The sequence below is a fragment of the Tiliqua scincoides genome, chromosome 9, assembly GCF_035046505.1.
Source record: "Tiliqua scincoides isolate rTilSci1 chromosome 9, rTilSci1.hap2, whole genome shotgun sequence".
Lineage (NCBI taxonomy): Eukaryota > Metazoa > Chordata > Lepidosauria > Squamata > Scincidae > Tiliqua > Tiliqua scincoides.
In genome coordinates, this window is record NC_089829.1 from 46,641,276 (window position 1) to 46,666,178 (window position 24,903).

Sequence of the window (24,903 nt, forward strand, 5' to 3'; positions counted from 1 at the left end):
CCTGCCGCCGCTCCAAGTACCTCCCTAGGCGGCGGCACTTGTGCAAAGGCCTTTTCTGGTGACCGGAGAGGACCGGCTGACCGCTGGTGCCCGCACAGAAGCCCTGCCTCCTCCCGCAGCATTTGCGAGCAACTCAGGGCGAGACCCGACAGGCGCGCCTGGGAGGCTTGGGGGAGCGGAGCAGGTCAGCGCCTGCTGCAGTCCTGCAGGCAAGTGCTGCGCCCCCCCCCCCCCCCGGAGCGGTTCTCCGCTGAGGGGCTTGCGCCGGAGGAGGCGCTCCTGGCCCCGCTGCGACCCTCCGCAGGCGACCCCTGCTGCCCGGGGACCGGAACTCTCCCTCCCAGCAGCCCCGCCGGGGCCAGCGGCGGGGGAGGTTTCTGGGAGGCGTAGTCCAGGCGCCCGCGTGCGCCGCTTGGGGCGAGGCTTGCCCGGGCGCGCGCACAGCTGGCCGGGCCGGGAGGCGGGCCAGCCAATGGCAGGCGCCGGGGCGGGCGGGGGGCGGAGCCGGGCGGGCGGCCGCGAGAGAAGGAGAGCGGCGCGTGGCGGGGCTGGGCTGGGCTGGGCTGTGGCGGCGCTCAGAGCGCGGAGCTGTTCAGCCCGGAGGTGCTGAGGGAGCGGCTGCCGGGGATGGGACCGGGGCTGGGCTGCAGCCTCCTCCGCCGCCGCGCACGGTAAGTCGGCTGCTCCGCTCTGCCTGCCCGCGGGACGCGGCCTCTGCGCGGCTCCCGACCTGTCCGCCTGCGCGGGTGGAGTTCCAGGCACGTGGCTGGGGGAGGCGTCCCGCAGGCGGTGCCCCCTCCCCGGCGCCCCCCCTGGCCCGGCCCTGCCTCCCTCCTCATTTCTTCGCCCCCCCGACACCTGCATGCAGCAGGTCGGGGACATGTGGCGGGCGGGCGGGCGGGCGGGCGAGGCAGGCTCAGCCCAGGCGCTGCCCGAGCACCTCTCCCAGCGGGGGCGCTTGTCGGAGGACTGAGGCCTCGCGCTTTGGGAAGGTCCCTGCGAGAGGTGGGGGCTTGATTCCTCTCAGACGGTGGGCTGCCTGGAGTGGGAGCCCTCACGGGACACGCCCGCCACGCTGAACCCCCCTGGGGAACTCAGAGCGCGGGGGGTGGAGGCTCTGCAGGGGCCACGTGAGGGCATCAGTTGGAACCCTTGCAGATTGGTCCTCCTCCCCCCCCCCCCGCACAGCAGTCCTTCCTTGGGGTCTCTGGTCGGTTTGCTCCCAGGCTGGTCCTGCTGGTTGCTTGCAGCCCCCTCTGGCTGAGATGGGCGGGTGGCAGTAGCAAGCCGTGGGGGGGGCATGCAGGAGGCGCAGGTGGCACCAGCATGGGGGGGGGGAAGGCAAATCCAGCATGGTCTTCGTGACCAAACCGTGAGCTCTTTCCTGAAAGGAGTCCATGGCACTCCTACCCATTGTGCTTGGATGTGCCCTGCGGCTGTGTGGAATCTGGGCTTCTGAAGCGAGGTTGGACAGGAATCCTGACCCCCACAGACAACAAAGCCAGGGGGTCCTGGCAGGAATAAGGTTTGCACAGCAGCACCTCCCACCACTGCCCAGGGCTGGTTGCTGGCTGCGTAGGATCAGCCCCTCCCAGGCTTTGTCCGACCCCTTTCAGGTGTAGTGGATCGAGATGGATTCTGCATGTGTGGCAGGGAGGTGGGCGGAGGCCAAGGAGCATGGCTCGCTTGACAGCTTCTCCACCGCCAGTGAGTAAAAAGAGGTCAGGGGCACAGCAGACGCTTATTTCAGGCATGCAGGCTGAGAGGCTGGAGTTTAATCAAGGAGCCTGCCTGCTGCAAGATCAAGCCGAATGCTGGTGCCTCCTCAGTCAGAGGATGCACAGCTGAGAGTGAGAGAGAGAGAGAGAGAGAGAGAGAGAGAGAGAGAGAGATGCTTAATCCAGGAGTAAACTCCTATGCAAGTCAATTACCCTGGTGCCATATGGCCCTGCCTTTTTCTCCCTCTGCCACCAGGCTATTGTCTCCAGATGCCAGCTGGACAGCTCATGTGCAGACATCGGTTTTGAAATCAAAGAGCTATGGAAAAGCCTGCAATTTGTTTTCTTTTTTTAGAATAACCAGCCAGGATAAGAGAGAGAGAGTGTGTGTGTGCGTGTGTGCGTGTGTGAACGCATTGTGAGCATGTTTGAATAATGTCAGCCATTTTTGGGTGACAAACAGAAACGGTTCTGATTGTCATGGGTGTTTTTTATTGCAATCTTCGCTCAGTGTGTTTGGGGAGGTGATTTCAGTGTGTTTCATGGACTACTGCCTGTGAGGCTTTTATGACAGAGCTGTGCCTCCGCCTTCTGGGACAAAGCAGTTGGCCGAGTAAGCACCGCTTCTCCTGGTATCCTACTGGAATTGCCTGTCAGGTTTTGGCTCTGGTACTGTATGTCCAGGTGCTGATCCATTGTCATGATGTGTCAGAATGGCAAAGCAAGAAGGTCTTGAATAAAAAGAAAAATGGGATGTGTGGGGGGGATTGGAATCACATTCCTGCATTGTCTTATCCAGATACTCTTGCAATCCTTGGAGTTCATTGTTTGAGACAACTTAATGTGCGTCAGTTGCTTCTTGACACCCTTTAGCTACTTTGTGTATATGCTATCTGTGTGGTGGGTGGGAAGAAAAATGAACCCCATCCCCCCCATCCGTTCACTGCGTGGCTCTGAGTAGAACAGAAATTCAAATAAGACATTGAATACCAGCTACATCATGATTTTGAGCACAAAACCCAGAATGGTGATCATCATCATCCCAGGTTAAATAATCCTCTCTTCCCGTGTGTGTTGTTTGTGCGCGCTTTCTAGTAAAGGACCATTGCTTAAGGATAGATTGACTCTGCATAGGGATGTGAATTAGACTAACATTTGTCACCTCTGCCTTTGTCTTCCTGTCCAGGACTATGAATAGGTGTGTTTCCCACAATGCCTTCATTTCAGGGACTGCTGTTAATCAAGATATGATTGTTTTATGATTGTTGCTTCTGTATGTTCATTAAAATGAGCAGGCTGAGAACCCAACCTACTTCTTAAACAGAAAAGAAAAGAAATAAAAAGGGCTGTGTTAAAGTGGGTGGATCTTGAGATAAAACAGACTTTGGAGAGTTTGTTGTCCAATCCTAACCCCAGTTCCTTGGACATTAGGAATTGTCTGGCACCTAGCACTGACTGTGATTCCCAACCAGGCTGTGGAATCTGTAGGAGTTTAAGAGCCTTCCAACGTGGCATGTCAGAAGAGCTGAAACTAATTTGTGGAGAAGTAAACACGCAAACATTTTTTTCTTGCTCAGATTAGCTTGCCAAACTCTCTGATTTCTATTCCCCTACTTGGGGATTATCATTGTTATTATTATTATTTATTTATTATCATTATAATTATTAACTTCATTACCCACCTGAAGGTGGCTGGTATTTTCTAAATAACAAGTCCTTCCCAAGGACCTAGAATATCTAGAGGTATTTGCTTAAAATGTGTGCAGTTCCAAGTAAAATTGTTTTTTTGCAGCTCCTATATGGTTGTTTCATTTATTATTATTTTGCAGTGAGCCCATTTAGGGGTGCTGGTTTCAGGAGGTTTAGAAGGGGAAGGAAGGTTTAAACATTACTGATGTTGAACATTGTTGCCTTAAACTTCACCAGTAGGACATAAGATTCCCCCCCCCCCAAGTTTGAAAACAGGTTTTCAGCAGTGCCCAAAATGTTTGAAATTCAAACATTAAATTTTAAACTATGACCATGTTTCCTTTTGGCTTTATCTCACACTGGCTCCCACTCCTTGAAGGAATTGTGTCTCTAGGCTTGGCTTAACATAACCCATAGAACTCTGGAAATCTTAACTTTTAAACCTAGATGTGAAAAGACTGTGTAAAGGTTACTCATTTTGGGGAGAGAACAATTGGTACCTGCTCAGAGGCACTTTTTGGCAAATGCAGAGCAACATGATCATAGGCCTAATGCACGAGGTGGGAGTCAAGCGTGGGTCTATCAGTTCCCTCCCTTGCCAATGCAGCCACACCACTCCCTTCCCTGACACGCCCTCAGTTCCTCCAACAACATATCCCAGTACTCCCCACCCATTAACTGCTCTCCACGCTGGCTTCCCTGCTCTCCTGCAGGCCTACTATGCTGCTGCTTCGTGGTGGCGGCTCAAAAATGGCATGTTCTGAATGGTGGTGACAACTGATTTTTTGAGAGTGGAACATCCTGCTTCTGTAACACAGGCGTACAAAACTGAGGATCAGAAAAGTTTTTCCCAAATTTTATAGTGGTTTGATATGAATTTGGGGTGCCGATTCCAAAAATGGCATCCCTTTTGCCCTATCACGTCTAGTTTTGGAGATATTGTATAGCCTCATGAGCCTCATGGTGTAGGCTTCCTCATGAGGAAGCTGCTTGAACCATTCACTAAAGAGGCTATGCCATGTCTCCAAAACTAGATGCGATAGGGCAAAACGGATGCCATTTTTGGAATCGGCACCCCAAATATACCCAGGAATTGGTGTAACGTTTAAGGAAGCAAAATGTGTGTTGGCCTGTGAAATCCTAGGATTGGGCTGGGCAGTTAGTCTGATTGGGAGGGAGATTATGTTTCCTCTAGCTGTGGGCCAGCCTGTAGCACAGACAGGATTTTTTAAAATGTATTCCAGTCTTCTCCCTGTAGGTTAGGAATCCTAGTGTCAGAAATGAATGCAAGCAGGATCAGAGAGGTGCCTTTTTACTGCTTCAGAGGCGTTAATATGCCACCTCCCATGTCCCAGGAGTGTACTTGGCACTGAAAAATAGGTTCCAGGATTGATCTCAGTGAACCCTGGACTACAGGGAGCCTTGGTTTACAGTTTTTTGTTTTTTTCTTAACAATTTGAGAATGACTGCTGGAGCACCCTGGAAAAGACAGAGCAGTGACTTACTCCAGCTCTTTCCCTGCACATCAGCTGGACTCTTTTCCCCTGGCACATAAGCTGTCCCAGGAGATGACTTAGAGGCAGTGATGTGATGCTTGCAGTTTAGCACTCCAGAATTCCCCTGCTGTATGTTTGACAATTTTTCCCCAAGTCACCTAATGAACATGAAGTACCTATTATTACTGCCCCAAATCTTCTTTTCTCTTTTTAAAACATTCTTCCTTCCCTCCTCAATCCTTTCTTTAATTATGAATTATATATATATATGCACATTATATATATATGCGCAGCCCCACAAAATGCAAGCGTATTACACTGCTGTTAAATTATCTACTATGTCATTTCTGGGCCCAGTACAAGGTTCTGATTATTACTTAAAGGGCCTGGGGGGCGATGCTACCTCAAGGACTCCCTCCACCCATATGTACATGCCTAGACTCTAAAATCATCATTTTAGGTCCTGCTTTCTGGCCCACCATGTACATGTTGGCCCTTTTAATCCGTTGGTTTGGAACCTGCAGATTTGACTCAGCGCGGATTCCAAACCTGTGGTGGAGGGCCCCACCTGACCTCCTGGACATGACCAGAGATGCTCTCCAGTTGCATCTGGGTGTGTTCTGGGGCACTGAGAGACTGCATGTGGCCTCACCACATATTGTAGGACCTGTCTGAGGTCTCTAAGGCACACTTCCAGTTCTTAAAAAAACCAGAAGTGCCTTTCAGAGACCTCAGACAGGCCTTTTGAGATGCGGTGAGGCTGCACCTGGTCTTTCTGCACCTCAGAACACCTCCAGATGCAACTGGAGGGCATATTTAGTCATAAGAACATAGGAACATAAGAACAGCCCCACTGGATCAGGCCATAGGCCCATCTAGTCCAGCTTCCTGTATCTCACAGCGGCCCACCAAATGCCCCAGGGAGCACACCAGATAACAAGAGACCTCATCCTGGTGCCCTCCCCTACATCTGGCATTCTGACTTAACCCATTCCTAAAATCAGGAGGTTGCGCATACACATCATGGCTTGTACCCCATAATGGATTTTTCCTCCAGAAACTCGTCCAATCCCCTTTTAAAGGCGTCTAGGCTAGACGCCAGCACCACATCCTGTGGCAAGGAGTTCCACAGACCGACCACACGCTGAGTAAAGAAATATTTTCTTTTGTCTGTCCTAACCCGCCCAACACTCAATTTTAGTGGATGTCCCCTGGTTCTGGTATTATGTGAGAGTGTAAAGAGCATCTCCCTATCCACTCTGTCCATCCCCTTAGGGTTAGTCATGTCTGGAGGTCCTTGCTCCAATTTTATCCTCACAACAACCCTATAAGGCAGGTTAGATTGAGTCCAGAGTTCCCCAATGAGCACATGCTAAGGGGAAGAATTTGAACCTGGATCTTTCTTGTCATTGTCTAACATTTTAACTACTCCACCAGTCTGTCTTTTAATGTTTTAGTATTTTACATTCCTGCTGCTTGTATGGATTTGTTTGGGGATACCGGGGTTTTGCAGGCCAATGTACTATCTTATTTTTTTGGAATTTATTTTAATTTCTGGCTTTATGTTGTATATTTTCACTTCTTTTCACTTCTTATTGGAAAATTTATTTTTGCAAATAAACATAGTTTTATGTTAAATTTTTATAATAATTTGCAAAATAAATACATTAATATTTGTGGTATTTATTTGTCAGTATATTAAGCAGTATATTAAGTGTGTTGGCAACCTTCAGTCTCGAAAGACTCTGGTATCGCGCTCTGAATGGTGGTTCTGGCACAGCGTCTAGTGTGGCTGAAAAGGCCGATTCGGGAGTGGCAATCCCTTCCACACTTGGAGCAAGTGCAGTCTGTCCCTGGTCTGTCTCCCTGGCTATGGGCCTTCCTTCTTTGCCTCTTTGCCTCAGTCTGTTGGCCAAGTGCCTCTTCAAACTGGGAAAGGCCATGCTGCACAGCCTGCCTCCAAGCGGGCCACTCAGAGGCCAGGGTTTCCCACTTGTTGAGGTCCATCCCTAAGGCCTTCAGATCCCTCTTGCAGATGTCCTTGTATCGCAGCTGTGGTCTACCTGTAGGGCGCTTTCCTTGCATGAGTTCTCCATAGAGGAGATCCTTTGGGATCTGACCATCACCCATTCCCACGACATGACCGAGCCAACGCAGGCATCTCTGTTTCAGAAGTGCATACATGCTATGGATTCCAGCTCGTTCCAGGACTGTGTTGTTTGGAGTATATTAAGTATTTGTCAGTATATTAAGTACAGGGCTGCACTTTTATGCACACTTACAGCATCAGCCTATGCATGTCTTCTCAGAAGTAAGTGCCACTGTGTTAAATGGGACATACTCCCAGCAAAGTATAGGAGTGTAGGTTTTATCTAGGACTCAGTTGCACTGAACAATGCATGCGATTGCATTGTAAATAAATAAATACACAACATTTATGTGTCTTATGTGAGCAGAAAAGGTAAGTCTGCCCACATACAGTTTGCAATGCAAGTATCAACAAAGGAAAGGGAGGGGGGATGGGCCCAGTGAAACAAGGCTAATGATGGATGCATGTGAATAAATGGGGGTCACACATACACCCACAAATTTACTGCAACCCAAAGCTAGCCAGTTCCACCGTGTTCAATGGGACTGACATCCAGACAAGCATGAATGGGACTTCAGCCAAAGGCTTCACAGCAAAACTGGGCATTTGTGATTTTATTTAAGACTATTTACTCGTATATCCTACCTTTCCCTTTTCACAGAGAGGTGTCCCAAGGAGGCATACAGAATACTAAAATCAAAACAGTTATAGCAAGAAAGCATTAACAGCCTAATCCTGAGCTGCCCGGGGTGCTCTGGGCATCCATCGGCAGCTCCTCTTTTGTCCCCTTCCCCGGGTAAAAGGAGTAGCCCCGCAATGGGGTTACTGGATTTTCCACCGACCCAAAGGTTGGTGGAGAATCAAGAGCCTCCGTGCTGGGCAGTGAACCCGATACAGAGGCTCTGGATTCTGTAGAGCGAAGCTCCACCGGTCCCACCTCCCTCCCTCCGCGCTCCCTTCCCCTGGAACGCCTCCTGCCTGTCTTCTCCCTGCCTCCCCCACCCCTGAACGACTCCTCCCTACCTTCTCCACACCCTCCGCCCACTTTCCCCTCCCCAGAACACCTTCTCCCCACCTCCCCCCATGCTTCCACTTACAGCTCTGGCGCTTGGCAATCCATGCGACCGCCGAGCAGTGGAGCTCCAAGGGCCGCCCAGCGGTAGCCCAGCACCAGCCACCACCAGTGCTCACCTCTCGCTAGGACTTGAAAGCGTGCCTTAAGGCACATTTGCAACAGCGAGTGCCAGTGCGCACTGTTCAGGATTGGGCCCTGAGACAGCAGAACCAGAAAATTTTTTTAAAAAGAACAAAGCATACATCAAAGCTGCAGAGAGCAAAAATTATTGAATCTATGGCAGCAGAAATTAGGCGAAACCCCCAAAGCTAAAGAAAACAGATGGCTGTTCAGCTGCCATCCAAATGGAGACCTAGAAGAAGCCAATCTGGTCTAACTGTGGGGAGTTGCACATGTCGAGTGCTACCACAGGGCAGGCTCTGTCACGTCACCACCAGAGCTTCTGTTGGTGCTGGACTCCATAGCAGGGAGCCTCCTCCCCAGTTTCAAGGGAGGGGCCATTTTATAACACGCAGGGGCAGTCTTTCAAGTACCCTGGTCCTGAACCATGTAGGTCACAACCAGCACCTGGAATTGCAGCAGGAATCTTGACTGGCACACTAGTTCTTCCCCTGCTTGAATATTTGAGGAATATGCAGATTGATCTTTGTTCTCTTTTCAGTGGGTCTCCTGTGTTGAGCCGTCAGCTCGCTTCTGTTTCACTTTGTTCCATCAGGTGTGCCTGAGAAGTGTTTTGGTGAAATTTCCTTGTCACATACTTGTCCTGCATTTAAGCACGACATGGGGAAGCGTTCAATTGTAAACACTGAAAGGGCACAGTTGTTCAAACAAAAGCTATTTTGAGCAGGCTGCTGAAGTCATGGAAATATTACAGCCAAGTGGCAAAATTGCACTGCTGAAGATAAGATGGGAGGCAGACATTTGAGCCAAAGGAAGGTGGAAAACAAGTTAACAGAACACCGTCTCGTGGGTGGCCTGAGGGGAGCCTCTGGAGTTCGGTACTAAAAACACACAGTTCTGTAACTCTCAGCTTCTGCTGCCGAATACGTCAATCTAAGCAAACATATTTGCACACTTTCACTTGATCTGCCTAGTTGTGCTGGAGGATTTGGAAGAATTGTAGAACTTTTTGGTGCAGAAGCCAAGAAGAGGCATCATCAGGTGCAGCGGGAAGAAGATAGAGACGTTTGCCGAGGAGAAACCTTAATGTCTAGGCTGCTGACTGCACTAAGGACTTCCTGAGAGGCAGTATGTAGCTTTGTTCCATTTAAGTCTTCAATTTTAGGCCAAGTTATCTGGAAGAAACAGCCCAGTCCCTTGCCACACTCTAGCATGCAGGCGCACCATGGAAGTGCAGGTGGCATAGCCGGGGTGGGGGACCACAAGGCCTGCGAGAGGTAAGGAAAATTATTTTCCCCTTATCTCTTTGTAGGCTTTTTGATGGCTTATGGCTACTCCAGCAGTATAGCTGGTGTAAGTCCAGGAAGAGATGGGGCTGAAAAATGGGGGATAGGATCCAGCACACATGACTGCCACAGGTTCCCTCCCTCCCGCAACATGCCCCCAATTTGTCCCCCAAATGCTCCATTACTGCCAATCCCTGCCCAGGGCCCTCCTTTGCCAACAACTTCCTGGGGCCAGCAGAGTCTCCCAAGGCTGCATCCGTATGTGCCGTGCCACTCACCATGTGCACTTGGTAGCAGCCCAGCTTGTATGCCATTGGAAAGCACCCTGCCCTGCCAAAAGGCAAGAGGGGCCTGTGCCCTGTTGATCACAGTGAGACTTACTTCTCAGTGAACATGCAGAGACTAACTCTGTCATACACCTTTTACATTTACCTGGAATATTGTTTAATTCCTTTAAAAAAAAATTTCAGACATTTATTTTAAGCTATTGCAACCTGTTCCAAGAGTTTGGGCTCAAAGGAGCGAGGTCTTTAAATGAAGTACACTGTGATACATTTCAAACTAGAAATAAGTGACGGGAGAAGAAAACAGTTGATTTAAAGTGGATTTTTTGGTGTTGTTGCGTAGTCTTAGTGAGGCATGACTGAGAGTGTGTGGCTGTGAGGGGTGTCTGTTGCAGTAAGCAAGCAGCCCAAAGCACTGCGGCTCAAGGCCAGGCAACGTACTCCCGGGAATGAAGACGACACACGGCAGTTGTCCACCACCAGATGTCCTTTACTATGTACAAGATATTTACAGTTGCAAGCAGACCTGCAAGCAAACAGTTCATATAGCACTCCTTTCCAACACACAGATCACGATCCTCACCGACGTAGCTTCCCGCACACAGTCCACTTCTCATCTCCCACAACGCAGCTTGCACAGGCTGCAGTATATACTGGCGCTAGCCAATCAGAGGCGAGCTACTGTCTGGTGATGTGCTGACTCACCATCTGGTGATACATGGGGTGACATACCAGGTGACAGGTATTGCATCAGCCACTCCCATGATGCTATACTGTGTGTCAGGCCAAGACATCAGGGCCTTGCTCTATCCAGCCTGTAAATTCCCTGCAGGCCTGGGGCTGATACCATAACAGTGTCAGAATGTGCACCTGCCCTACAGAATTTATCACTGGGCTACTGTGTTCCAGACCCCGGCTCTGTCTACTGGCTGCCTGCAGAAAGAGTGTTACGATGCAATATCCTCTGCAAGCAGAAAAGCACTAACTGCTTGGTGCTGCAGAGTCCATATGGAAATACCCGCATAGGTAGATTGTGTAAGAACTGTCTGCCCTCACTCTTCCACACAACAGGGGGCCCACAGTGTGGACCATCTGCCCAGTGTCCCTCTCTGTGTGATGATTCATTCTTCTGGCCGCCAGCCTAATGGGCTTAAAGATTCTTTTGTAGCTTTCCCCCACCAGTTCATTAGCTCCCTATAATTAGGAATAGATTTGGGATCTGTGTCTTCTTGAAGCAAACTCTCTTTTTGCATGTTGAGATGTGTACATTGAGAGCATTTGTTGATGCGGCAGAGCTAGGAATGCAATCCAGTGAACAGTTTCCTGGAAGCAAGCCCCACTGAACACTATAGGAGTCACAATAGGAGTGAACAGGCAACGGATTGTGCTATAAGGTAGCCACAGTTGATACTGTGGAAATTTATTCCTCCTTGAATGATGGCACTTGTCAACTGACTAAATACTGCTGATTAATAATCTGTATCTTTACCCGTTGATTGGTTAGTTAATTGATTGGTTTTTCAAACTATGTGTTCAGGACGTATCTGAGGTTCTTTGAAGCCTCAAGCAGATCAGTGATGGAGGACAGGCATTCTTGAACATGGTTATTTGCAGGGAGTTGTTGAGTCAGAGTATTCCCAAAAAGGAAATACAAGTGATGATGGTCACATGGTTGACTTTCTGTTGACTGTAACATGAAAAATATGCCTATTTGTCTCTTTCCAGGTCAAATGGAGGAGGAGAGGGAAGAAGTAGGGGAAGTGGCAAGTGTCTACAGATTGGGCTGCTCTGCTGGAGAGCTGATGATGGGTCTCCAAAAAAGGAGTCTTGGTATCTTGTCTTAACCTCACACAAGGACCCAAGAGGAGTGAGAAGGCAAGGCAGGGGCAGGCAGAGTTACAGGATCCCAGAGAACTCAAGTGAGAGCAACTTGAGCCTATAGAACCCTAGTTCCAGTTGAGTTCTTTTGTATCTCCTGACCCAATTTCTCCTCCCAGCCTTTGGGGATTCCCAAGAGTTTTGCTAATCTTGCCAGTGGTAGAACTAACCACGCTAGGAACCGAAATTCTGGCTCAGGGGCTCAGTCTTGACAAATTCATTGTGTGGTGCAATTCCCACAGCACTACAGTAAAGAAAGCAGGTTGGGCTGCTTTATTGCGTATTTCTGTGGGAAGACTGTATCAGGTATTGTATTGGCAACCTTCAGTCTTGAAAGACTCTGGTATCATGCTCTGAAAGGTGGTTCTGGCACAGCGACTAGTGTGGCTGAAAAGGCCAATTCGGGAGTGACAATCCCTTCCACACTGGGAGCAAGTGCAGTCTGTCCCTGCTCTGTCTCCCTGGCTATGGGCCTTCCTTCTTTGCCTCTTAGCCTCAGACTGTTGGCCAAGTGTCTCTTCAAACTGGGAAAGGCCATGCTGCACAGCCTGCCTCCAAGCGGGCCGCTCAGAGGCCAGGGTTTCCCACTTGTTGAGGTCCACTCCTAAGGCCTTCAGATCCCTCTTGCAGATGTCCTTGTATCGCAGCTGTGGTCTACCTGTAGGGCGCTTTCCTTGCACGAGTTCTCCATAGAGGAGATCCTTTGGGATCCGGCCATCATCCATTCTCACGACATGACCGAGCCAACGCAGGCGTCTCTGTTTCAGCAGTGCATACATGCTAGGGATTCCAGCACGTTCCAGGACTGTGTTGTTAGGAACTGTATCAAGCAAGCTGAATGTAGTTACTTTTTATGTACTCTCGCTGGTGGTGAATACAACATTATGGTCATTTTGCTTTCCTAAAAGGCGCTAACGTGACTCATCAGTTCATACTTTATTTGTGGCACAGACCTTGAAATCTCCTAGCTGCTGAGCACCTGAGCAAGAGGTGCTTGATGTTATGTTGATATGGCATAACAAAACAGGAAGGCTTGCTTAAACAGCTGAACCTGCTTAAGGAGTAATCATCCTTAACGGGAAAAATTAGGCAAGGAACGTAAGGCAACAAACTGGCAAGTGAGAGCTACAACTTGAATTAGGAGCTCGGCAAACAGGAAGTTCAGCAGTGATATGATGACATCATCACCAAACACCCAGAAGTGGTGTCCTGTCACCATTGTAGTGCCATGAAGCTACAGAAGGGGTCCATACACTGGTGTGGCATGGACCCTTCCAGGGAACACTGCCGTGGTGGACTTTTTCTCCATAAATCTGCCAATCCCTTTTTAAAGACAAATGGACAATGGAATTGTATTTTAAAGACAATGGGAAAAGAAGTTTCCATTGGCTTCCGATCTCCAGCACTCCAGCTCATCACTGTCTTCTCTGCACAGGGCTGGCCCATCCATGAAGCAATTGATGTGGCTTGCATCAAGCAGTGGGGGGCTGGGGGGGGAGTGACAGATTCAAGTGCCCTTCAGCCCAAGTCTGTTGCTGCATCTCTCCAGCCCACCATAAATGACACTGCATTGATCTGCTTTGTTCCTTCTTCTCTGGGTTCTTTTCTGAAAACAGGCATTGCGGGACTTCCTGTTTTCTTTAAAAGGACCGCATGAGGAAGGACCAAAGTGAGGGAGTAGGGAAGCCCTCCTTCCTTGCATATTTTAAGGTTGAAAGGGACCGCATGAGAAAGGAGAGTTTCCCTACTCCCTCCCCTTGATCCTTCCTTGCACGGTCCCTTTAAATAAAACAGGAAGTCCCAGACATCCTGTGTTTGGAAAAGAGCTGCATGAGAACGGCAGTGAGGAAGTGAGGGGCTTTTTTGAGCGGGGGGTGCATGTGCACGTGCCATGGCAGAGTCGGCAGCAGTGGGTCAGGGCAGTGTCAGGCAGTAACACTTATTGAGCCATCCCTGCCCCTGTTGCTTGGTTCCCCTCTTCTGTTTTGAATTTGGGAAGTAGAAGGAAAGGAGCATTGCAGATGGATGGATGCGGGCAGGCGGGCATCACTGCTCATCTGCAGCCTGTGGCAACTGCTTCAGTTGGCCTCACGGCTAGGCAGACCCCGATTGTACACCTAAGAGTAGTCATCTGAGGAGTGGATTCAGGAGCAAGTTCCAACCGAATTGCTTCACCGTTGTTTTCATCAAGCTCGAGTGTAAACACCAGATTCGACAGGCACGGCTTCTTAGCTGAGCTCAGAGTCTGCTTCACAGTCATAGTCATCCCTTCCTTGCAGGAAACCCTGAGGTTGAGAGCTTTGTGTTGCTGACAGTTCTCGCACCCTCATCAAACCCTCATCAAACGACGGTTCCCAGGATTTATCAGGGGAAGCCATGGCAGAGCTGTCTACAAACCCAATCAGCATTGGTAGTAGAGATGCGTACAGAATTGCTTGTATAGCTGAGATGCAATTTGGCTCCATTAACAATGGTTTGGATCTGTGTTCATGCTTTGGTGCTTGCATAGTCTATACTACCTGCGTAGATTAACCACAGAAACAACCATCGCCAAATATAGCATTTGTGCAGCACTTCCAAGTGATTAAAGCACTTGGCATGAATCGTCCTACTGTTATTTTTACCACCACCCTGTAAGATCTGTAGCTGTTATCCTCATCATCTCCGCTTTGCGACAGAGGTGGAAAGGAAAGCAACTTGCCAAAGGACATTTTGTGAACTTGTGGCAGAGGTGAGATTTGAACTGGGGAAGTCCTGATTTGCAATGGGCAGCCCAAACCTAACTTGCGCTGGAGTAGGCAGGCCATTGGGCCTGCCCTGCATCCAGCACAAGTTTGGGGCCAAAAACAGTGCACCCATTTCACACTGCAGCAGCCCCAGTGGGTCTACTTGGATCTGCGCCACCTGATGAGGTGCTGCTCTGCTGCTCTGTGCTCCCAGGAATGGGGTCAGGATCTGGCATAACTGCTGGATCCTGGCTCCGCCTCCCGCTCCCTTCCAACCCGCCCCAGGAATGCCCGCCACCTGCCCTCCCCTGCCCTGAAATGCCTCCCTCCTGCCTCCTTGCTGCCCTCCCCACACACCCCCAGACCCCTGCATTGGCCAAGCTCACTCGACACAAACTTATCCCACCAGGACTGGATCCAGTGCAGGGAGGCCGATGTAACTCTTTGAGCTGGCCTCCCCAACTCCCAGCTTGGCCGAAACGTGGTTTATGAGAGATTTGCAACGCTTCCGGGCTGACGCAAGAGACTCTAGGATTGCACCCTGCGTGTCTTTGAGTACTATGTTGCCTCTTTCAGTTTATAGACCAAAAGATTTATTGCAGCTTGTGCCCCAATTGCTTAGTGCGGCTTCATCAGCCCTGACCTCACAGTGGCTGAATCTGCCCCAGGGCTTCTGGACGACAGCAATTAAGTCTGGGTGTACAAGGAATATGAGGCTGGGTCTTCTCGGTCAGACCAGTGTTCCTCCTTGCTCAGCAGTCTGTCAGCCAGCAGTGGCAAACCAAATGCCTGAGGGTGGTTGACAAGCAGGGCGTGAAGGTGACGTCCCCGTCCCAGCAGCCGGTAGCCAGAGGTATAAAATTTCTGAAGATGGAAGCCATATGTTTAGCTGTCATGGCTGGTAGCCACTAATGACTTTGTGGCTGAGACGAGGTTCCGTAAGGAACAGCAGGCGATGGCAGGACTCGAAAGCACTTTCCACTGTGACCCCATCAGGCCTCCAAGTTATCCTTTTCATTTCAGCTCCTTCCATAGACACTCTCTGTCTTCCAGGGTTCACATGTAACGCTGTGTGCACACAGGTGTCTGCAGGCATGTATGAGTTTTGTGTGAACAGGGCTGCTCCAGAATTTGAAGGGCCTGGTACAACATGCAGATGCTGCCCACTCTTACTGGGTAGCCTGGCAGCCACCACTAGCCTCTTCCTCCTATCTGTTGGATTTGAAAAGAAAGAGGTGAATGGAGCGGTATGGTGGAGAGGAGAGTGTTCGGCTAGAGTGTCAGAGATGCTCTAGCTTACACCTCTCCTCTGTATTTCCCTTCCCACTCTATTCCTCACTGTCTTTTATGAGCTTTGGAAGCAGGTGGGTAGACAGAGGTGGATATCCACCCACTTACTCCCAGCCAACCCAACTCCTTTAGTGATTGGCTTTGGCACCTTCTTTGATCGGCCAGCCTACATGGGAATGAATGTGAAAAGCCCACACAGAGACTGGGCCCCTCAAAAATGTGCTGATGGTGTGTATCCTGCTGTGCGCGCATGGACTGGGACCACTGGAATGTCTGGGTGAGGATCATGGTACTTTGAACACAGCATGTGAATCAGTCTTAATTGATGGAAATTAAATGTACAGCTTAGCAGTGGCACCTTTGAAGGAAGTGGGATTGCTGCAATGTGAGGAACCAGAGCTGCTGCCAGTTCTTTAAAACTTGCCTTTCTTTAGCAGCAGTTTTTAAGGTGCTTCTACAATTGTTCTCATCTGCATTTCTTCCCAGATTTCAGCATCCCAAATTACTGAGTCTTGTTTTCAGTGTAGAACTGATGCCTTAGGAATCTTCCATGATGTCAGCTAGACATAGTTGATGTACAGTTTGGAGCAATGCTTGGCCCATAAGAGGATCGATAAGCTGTTGTATAAATGCTTGACATGTCAAAAGAAACTGTTCCTTATGTTTGTACTTCAAATTCTGGTTAATTCTCCGGGAATGAAAGTGCTCTGGTTATTATTTGCTATCTGCAGAAAAGGAATTTTGGACTGGTCTAGAGTGAAGCCAATGGTTACTCGCTCATGAAACTATTAATTTCTGAGGATTTCTCATTTGGTGTGTGACCAGTTGTCATCCTTCCTTTACAGATTTTGCTATTGTCATTTTGTCCCATCACTTACTGATTTTCTCCAGCTATCACCCAGAGTAAGTGAATTTAACTGAACTTGTCCTGAAGGCATCAGTGTAAAGCAGGATCCATTTCCTAGACTAACAGCACAAACCTACCTGACTCCCCTGGCGCTGATGCAGACGTACCAATGGGGTGTGCGCTGCATCCTGCAGGGGAGTTTTTGGTTCTAGAGGCCTCCCCAAGGTAAGGGAACATTTGCTAGAATTAGTTTATCCATCAGACTTGACTCTGGATGATGCTATTGTTCGATCTACATTGTTCAGTCTAGCAAGTTTAGGACATTCACAGACTCTTTGGGTATCTGGCTGGATACTTTTGGGTTCTTTCTGGATGACACTATTCTCACACCAAGTGGGTGATTATTATATCACCTAATTCCTGGTGCATTTTAGGTGAAAATTATTCTGAGGTTGGGATGCCTTTTAACCCAGGAATACACCTGGAATGACATGACATTGTGGTATTGTGTCATTCACCAGTGCATACCGCTCCTACAAAGCTGTTATGATTTGTCCCTGCATCCTCTGGAGCCCCAGTGATAGCTCACAGCCCAATCCTAACCAACTTTCCGGTGCCAATGCAGCTGCAATGCAGCCCTGAACAACATTTGTTCCCTTTCCTTGAGGAGACTTCCATGACTGCCCCCCCCCGAACACAACACATGCCCCATTGACTGCATACGCGTTGGAATGGTGGTTAGGATTGGGCTGTCAGTATCTATCAAAACATTTTTGACAAATTATCGGAGTCACCCCTGGTAAATAAATACCTTATCATATTTCACAGCTGAAAACAGAGACCTGCTTCTGTCTTTGTAACATCCCTCATGCCATGGATCTGTGTTTAGATTGCAGTAAGACTTTTTGGGGTGGGGAGGAGGTGGGGAGTGGGTGGAACAGGGCAGAGTGACAGTGGGGGAGTGGAAAATTGGGCCCAGGAGGGGGGCAGAGACAGTGGCAGGCTCTGCTACTGTATCCTGTGATCTTTTCTGGTCCAGATAGCCTGACATGGGCCTCATCGGGTCTGTACCCATTCAAAAGCAGATGCAGATCTGAGAAGACCCATTGGCACCATGGCTGTGTTTTCTCGGGTAAGGGAGCAAATGCTTCCTTACCCCAAAGAGGCTCCCAGCACTAGTCCAGCACCCATAGGATCCAGTCGCAGCCATTTCAGCGACACTGGAGCCCTGGGCACTGCCGGGCTTAGGACTGGGCTGTAAATGTCCTTGGGAAGACTCTCAGCCTCATTGTACCACATCTGTGCTATATGAAGAATGTTTTCTAAGAGGATAACTTCTATGAACTTGAATCAGTAATCTTGTGCTATATATGGGTGATGATTCTACGGGGTGTGGCTTGGCTCACTCCCTTGAGCTCTCTGTTCTGCTGGCCCTGCAACAGTTCCTTCTTTCTGCCTGTGGCAGAGCTGCAGTTTAGATTGTGTCATAATATATGAGCAGCAGGGCAGGGAGCGGGAGGCGGGGCTCAGACTTGGCAGTTACGCCGGATCCCAAGCCCCGTTCCTGGGGAAGTCAGAGCAACTTGAACTTGCTCTGCTCTCCTCAGACTGGCAGTACCTCAGGAGGTGGTGCCAGTCTGAGGAGACCCATAGGGCCAGGGCACCTTACCCAGGAGGTAAGGGGAAAAGTTTCTCCTTGCCTCTGGCTAAGCCAGTTCTGGCTCCTGTCCTGCGCTGGATACAGTGCAAGCCTCTTGCAGGGTGGGACTGTGCCCTTAGACGGTTACCTCAGTGTTTCATTGTTCGGCGCACCTGTCACAGTTCAGCCACTAGATTCCTCTGCTGCTGCTGCTGCTCCTCTCACTCCCTGGATTGGTAAAAGAAGAAGGGAATGGCGTGAGAGAGGACGTGTGGAGGGGAGAGTGGTGGGGTAAAGCAGGGTTCCCAGACTGTGCGTCGCAAGGCCTTAGGGCAGAGACACATTCACAGGGGGCCACAGGAGGTCCACTGTGCCCTTCCTACCCATTCCCCCAGGCACTGCCATCTTGGATCTTGCAAGGTTTGTGAGATCCAAGGCAGCAGCACCCAGTTGAGCCAGGAAGATGAGGTTGTGGGGGCGTCGTGAGCCAGGTAACTTTGGGAACCACTGGGCTGCAGCATTGGAGACACTCTAGCTCACCTCTCCTCATTTCCTCTTCCGCTCTGTTCCCATCTTCCTTTTTGGAAGCCCATAAGATGAGAAATCACAGAGACGATGGAGATGCTCTGAGGAGCATCATTTGGACACTGCCTCAGGCTCCAGGAGTTCCTGAGCCAGCTCTGGATAAGAGAAGGAGCCATTTGCTCTTTCTTTCTCTGAGCAGCTTTTGGACAAGTGGAGGTGAAGGCTTGCCTGCCTCGCAGAGCTTTATGCACATCCACAAGATGTCTTTGTGGGTCTCAGATGATTAATACCTGCCCAAGCACCTTCCATCAGGGGATCATAAAGGCCTTTGCAAACCAAACAGCTCTGTGCTGTGTACTAACCTCGCTTAGCAGAGTGAAAGTGAGGTACCGAAAGCTGAGACAGCTTCCCAATAGCCAGGCCGTCAGCTCGTGATGGAATCCGTTCAGTCCCAGCCTCAGCTTTTGACACGAATGATTGTCTCCTCTGTTTTGTTTTGAAGCCTCAGTGCAGGATATTATTGAGGAGCTCAGAACAAAGGGCAGAGGCTGGTGTTTAATGTGAGGAACGAAGTCCCTGAGGCTTCTGCCTGATGGAATATTCATTAGACAAGCTGCCAGATGCAAGAGTCCCCTGATGATAGCTGGCTCCCACTAAATTGGGAGGCCTGACGGAGAGCAAAAAAGATTTATTCGCAGGAAATAAATGAATAGCTGCAAGGTCAAATTTTTTCTGCCAAAGGTAAAGGTGTTGCAGATTTTTATGCTTTATTTTCCTGAGATTTCCACTACCTAAGGCAGATCTAAGCAAGATGCTGGAGTGGGGGGGAACACACTGGGAGCAATTCAGTGGGAGAGCCTGTGCATGAGTGTGCAGTTGTGGTGGTTCCATGGGTGATACCGGGGGGGGGGCAAGCAGAGGGCCCCTGGTTCTGCAAGAGCTCACAGTCATGCCTGGCCACCCCTTGTGACAGTGAGCGGTCTGCTGCAGCTGCTGCTCTCCATTCTTGCTTGGCAAGCACGCCTCCATGGAGATGCTCATTGAGAGAGTGGGGGGTGGGGAAGCAGTGGCAAGAGAAGACCATATTCTTTCCACTGTGCCATTTGACAAGACTGAGATCCCTGACACTGTGAAAGGGCCAAGACATACTAGAATTGTTAAATATTGTTAAATATTCCTTCCCTGGGGAAGAAAGAGGACAGCCCACTCCTGCCTCCTGCTCCCCTCAGCGTCAGAGCCATTTAGGGCAGCAATGGCAAAGTACCATTGCTTATACAGCCATTGCAGAGCCTGTTGTACTTACCACTCTGCCCCCCCACCCCCGCTTCTAACTAGGACTCAGGCACTGGATGAATGAGGGTCCCCATTCTCTGATGCTGTGGCTGCACCAGGTGGTGGCTTGAAATGGAATGTCCCGGGCACAAAGGGGGGGGGGAGTGTTGCTGGCAGGCACATGCACTTTCCAGAGCATGGAGAGAGAATGCGATTGCTGGGCTCCACGGGGTTTTTGTCCCAGGGCCAACCAAAACCTGGAGTTGCCACTCTCCTGAGTTAAATCCCTGGCAGTGTCTCAAGATCATGCTGGGAGAAACCCCTGTCTTGAGCTCCTGGAGAGTGTTTGCAGTCAGGGCAGACCATACAGATCAATGAGCTGACTCCGGAGAATGCTGCTTCATGCATTCATTTACCTGGGCAGGATTCCATACAAGCCAGCATTTTATTTAAAGAAGTCATTATTAAGCCTCATTCCTCCCCATGCAAATTCCAGTTTCAATCATCCTGAGTTGGTCTCCTTAAAAAACAAAAATATAACTTTCCTTTTGAATATTTATTATTTGTTGGCATCCTTCAGTCTCGGAAGACTATGGTGTCACGCTCTGAACGGTGGTTCTGGAACAGAGTGTCCTCTCCAGTGCGCGAAGTCTGGGTAAAGTAGGTATGGAGGATAGGCTGTTACCCATGCAGCAAATCCCCCCTCTCCACGTCGCTGAAATGGTCCAATGGAAAGGCAGAGGCCAATACGGTTGGTTCCAGCGGCGTCGCAGGAGTTGCCAGAACGTGACTGTGTTCAGCCATGAACTGCCTCAGGGACTCCAGCTCCGGATTTTGCCTGGAGGTTGACTCCTGAAGCCTCTTCAACAACTGGATGTAGCCACAAGGCAGTGGAGGTTTGGGATCAGAGTTTTCCTTCTCTCAGATGAGCTGCCTTCCCAGGCTGACGAGTCCCACCTACCCGGTGGCTGTTTAGTCGCCTCTTACAACAAGTACAGCCAAACTGAGGGCCTATTCTTATCCCCAGCCCCAGGGGTATTATTATGCCCAGCCCCAGGGGCTGGCTTTAAGCCAATTGGACCCATTACTGTGGGGCCCCCACACCAGGGTAAAAATGAAAAATAAAATTAATATTTTTATTCAGTCTTTGCACTGTCCCTATAGCAAGTGTTTTTGTAAATATTTACTTTTCAAAGGTAATCTACGCACTTTGTTTTACGTGTATGCCATTTGGCATTAACGTGTGCTTAGATTCATTTGGTCCATTAACTCACATGCACTTTTTAAGCGCACATTTTGATTGCTTTTCATTCTACCCTAGTGATATAAAGTCTGTAATACATTTTATTTATATCTCTAAGATTCTGCAGACCTTGGATGTGGACCCAGGACCCCCAAAAATGTTTCCAATTGGGCCCCACAGCTCCTAAGGCCAGCCCTGAGTGGTGACGTGGCATCTGTGAACCACCCTTAGACAGAACAGCTCTGTAAATTAGTTGATTGCAACTTTTCAATTTTTTGTTACCCAACATTGTGCAGAGATGAGACCTCGGCAGATAATTGCAGCCTCGCCCTGTTATTATGTTGCTTTGAAAGGAGAGGTCTTATGCAAGAGTCACTGCAAACAGGATACTAATTTTCATTTCACCTTATGAATGAACAGCCCCACTTCATGGGGGGGGGAGCGGGGATGTGTAATTATTCAAAAAGATCAACCATTGGGAACAAAGCTACACAGTGCAAGATGAATAAGTAGGCTGGGAATTTCGGAAAGGGAAAAAAAATAAGGAAAGGAAAAATAAGTAGGCTGGGAATTTTGGAAAAGAAAAAAAAGACAAATATGCCTCATTTCATACTGAACAAGGTTGGATTTGGCTTTTGGAAAGGTTTGCCACGTATGTACTCAGGCCCAGTGCTAATGTACTCAGGCCATGTCTAATGGTGTAGCTAGAGGAGGTGCAAAGCACTACGTTTTGCAGGGAGCCTCACTGCAGCATGCAAGAGTCCCTTCTTCTTCCTCCCTTTCAAAGCCATTCCAGGTGGGTGGAGCTAAATGGAGGCAGGCATTCCCCTCTTCTCTGGGTCTTCTCTGGCATTCACCTCCATTTTGCTTCCAACGCATGGAATGGCTCCGAAGTGGAGGGGACCCTTGCATGCTGCAGTGAGGTTCCCTGCAAAGCTTAGTGTTTTACACCTCCTCTAGCTGTGCCATTACGATGTTGCCTTGTCATGTTGCTGGGCTCCCCACAACAAAGTTCAGCTGCTGGTGCCCCCCCCTCTCTGTGTGTGTGTGTTTAGCTGTAAAAACAAAAATGAAATCATTGATATGGAGACAACATTGGCAAATGTTGCCTGGAATTTGGATGGCTGACATAAGCAGGCTTGAATGGAAGGTGGCAGCTGAGATACCACCTGGCTAGTTTTCAATCAGCTTGACCATTCTGTTCCCTCTTAGCTGGGTTTTTCTGTTGCTTAGCTCTACCAAGGTAGTCAGCAGATCAGTTCAGATTTGCTTATATTTTAATGAAAGTGGCTGGAAGGATACCCTTAGGAAAACCTACATGGGGGGAAAAAACACCCTGATTTTGTTATTGTCCTTTTGTTTAATCCATACATCCAAGAATGTATACATACATCCAAGAATCCATACATCCAAGACGGAACATACCAAGATCCAGGTCTACAGAGCTTGTGTCCTGAGTACACTTCTGTACTGCAGCGAGTCATGGACTCTTCGCTCACAACAGGAGAGGAAACTGAGCGCTTTCCACATGCGCTGCCTCCGACGCATCCTCGGCATCACCTGGCAGGACAAAGTTCCAAACAACACAGTCCTGGAACGTGCTGGAATCCCTAGCATGTATTCACTGCTGAAACAGAGACGCCTGCGTTGGCTTGGTCATGTCGTGAGAATGGATGATGGCCGGATCCCAAAGGATCTCCTCTATGGAGAACTCGTGCAAGGAAAGCGCCCTACAGGTAGACCACAGCTGCGATACAAGGACATCTGCAAGAGGGATCTGAAGGCCTTAGGGATGGACCTCAACAAGTGGGAAACCCTGGCCTCTCAGCGGCCCGCTTGGAGGCAGGCTGTGCAGCATGGCCTTTCCCAGCTTGAAGAGACACTTTGCCAACAGTCTGAGGCTAAGAGGCAAAGAAGGAAGGCCCATAGCCAGGGAGACAGACCAGGGACAGACTGCACTTGCTCCCGGTGTGGAAGGGATTGTCACTCCCGGATTGGCCTTTTCAGCCACACTAGACGCTGTGCCAGAACCACCTTTCAGAGCGCGATACCATAGTCTTTCGAGACTGAAGGTTGCCAATACAATACATCCAAGAACTAGTTTATTGCAAGTCAAAAATAAATTGGTTGTATGTGCAGTTGGGTTGAGAGCAAAATAATGCTTGCAGTTTTATGCATAAAGAAGAGCCAGTTTTAGAGATCAAAAATATGGGGCTGAGGGCAAGACCTGAGTCCAGAGCCAGGTTTAGAGGATGGAATTGTAGGTAGAATCCCAAGTATAACATGGATAGAGCCTGGTGGAAACTGGCATCTTCTGGGCAGATCCTGGCAGATCATATATAGGCTAATGGGTTTTGAGCTGTCTGTGATAGATCAGGACAGAGATCTTGGGTTGTTGGTGGACAACTTGATAAAAGTGTTGGCCGAGTGTGCAGCAACAGTGAAGAAGGTGAATTCTATGCTTGGGATCATTAGAAAAAGTATTGAGAGTAAAACGGCTAATATTATAATGCCATTGTAGAAATTGATGGTAAAGCCACACCTGGAGTATTACGTCCAGTTCTGGTTGCCACATATCAAAAAGGATATCAGGGAAGTGGAGAAGAGACCAAAATGGGTCTGGGACACCTTCCCTATGAGGAAAGGCTACGGCATTTGGGCCTCTTCAGCCTAGAAAAGAGACGCCTGAGGGGGGACATGATTGAGGCATACAAAATTATGCAGGGGATGGACAGAGTGGATAGGGAGATGCTCTTTACACTCTCACATAACACCAGAACCAGGGGACATCCACTCAAATTGAGTGTTGGGAGAGTTAGGGCAGACAAAAGAAAATATTTCTTTACTCAGTGTGTGGTTTGTCTGTGGAACTCCTTGCCGCAGGATGTGGTGATGGTGTCTGACCTGGATGCCTTTAAAAGGGGATTGGACAAGTTTCTGGAGGAAAAATCCATTACGGGGTACAAGCCATGATGTGTCTGCGCAACCTCCTGATTTTAGAAGTAGGCTACCTCAGAATACCAGATGCAAGGAAGTGACAGCAGGATGCAAGTCTCTTGTTGTCTTGTGTGCTCCTTGAGGCATCTGGCGGGTCACTGTGAGATACAGGAAGCTGAACTAGATAGGCATCTGGCCTGATTCAGCGAGGCTAATCATGGGTGTCATCCAGGGCCAGCCCAAGACCTCCTGGTGCCCGAGGTGACATGTCAGATGCTGCTCCCCTTACCTGATGCTGTGCCAGCCTCAGCTGCTCCCATTCTGCAGTGTTCTAGCTCAGCACTCTCCTGCCCTCCACACCTCCTCTTCCTCTCTGCCTCCCTCTTCCAAACCAGTGAGCAGAAGAAGGAGCAGTGGAGGCAAGTAGACGGACAGAGAGGGGTGTCTCCCACCCACATGCTGCCTGAGGTGATGGCTTCAGTTGGCCTCATGGGTGGGCTGGCCCTGGTAAAATCTGATGGCATCTTGAGTTCACAGGCTTTGCAGGCCACGATGCTGTTTACCATACTGGGCAAATAAACGTACACGCCAAGAGGGTTGCTCGGTTGAAGCGCATTAAGCTGAAGTGCCCGCCTCTGCTCCTCCCACTCGCCAATGCTCCAGCTCAGCAATCTCCTCCCCTCCGCATCTCCTCTTCTTTCTTGTCTCCTGTTCCCTTTTCCAGTCCAAGGAGTGGAAGGAGAAGGAGCAACAGTGGACGCAGGTTGGCGGACAGAGACAGACACTGCC

At 49.5% G+C, this 24,903-nt stretch overlaps 1 protein-coding gene across 1 annotated transcript in view; it reads left to right on the forward strand.

Moving 5' to 3' along the window:
* Nucleotides 1-556: 556 nt before the first annotated feature.
* Nucleotides 557-24,903, forward strand: part of SMPD3 (sphingomyelin phosphodiesterase 3) — a 190,099-nt gene continuing 165,752 nt past the window's right edge. Inside the window, exon 1 of the mRNA XM_066637360.1 lies at nucleotides 557-671. The gene's annotated coding sequence lies outside the window, so the exon portion shown is untranslated. The remainder of the gene's footprint in view (nucleotides 672-24,903) is intronic.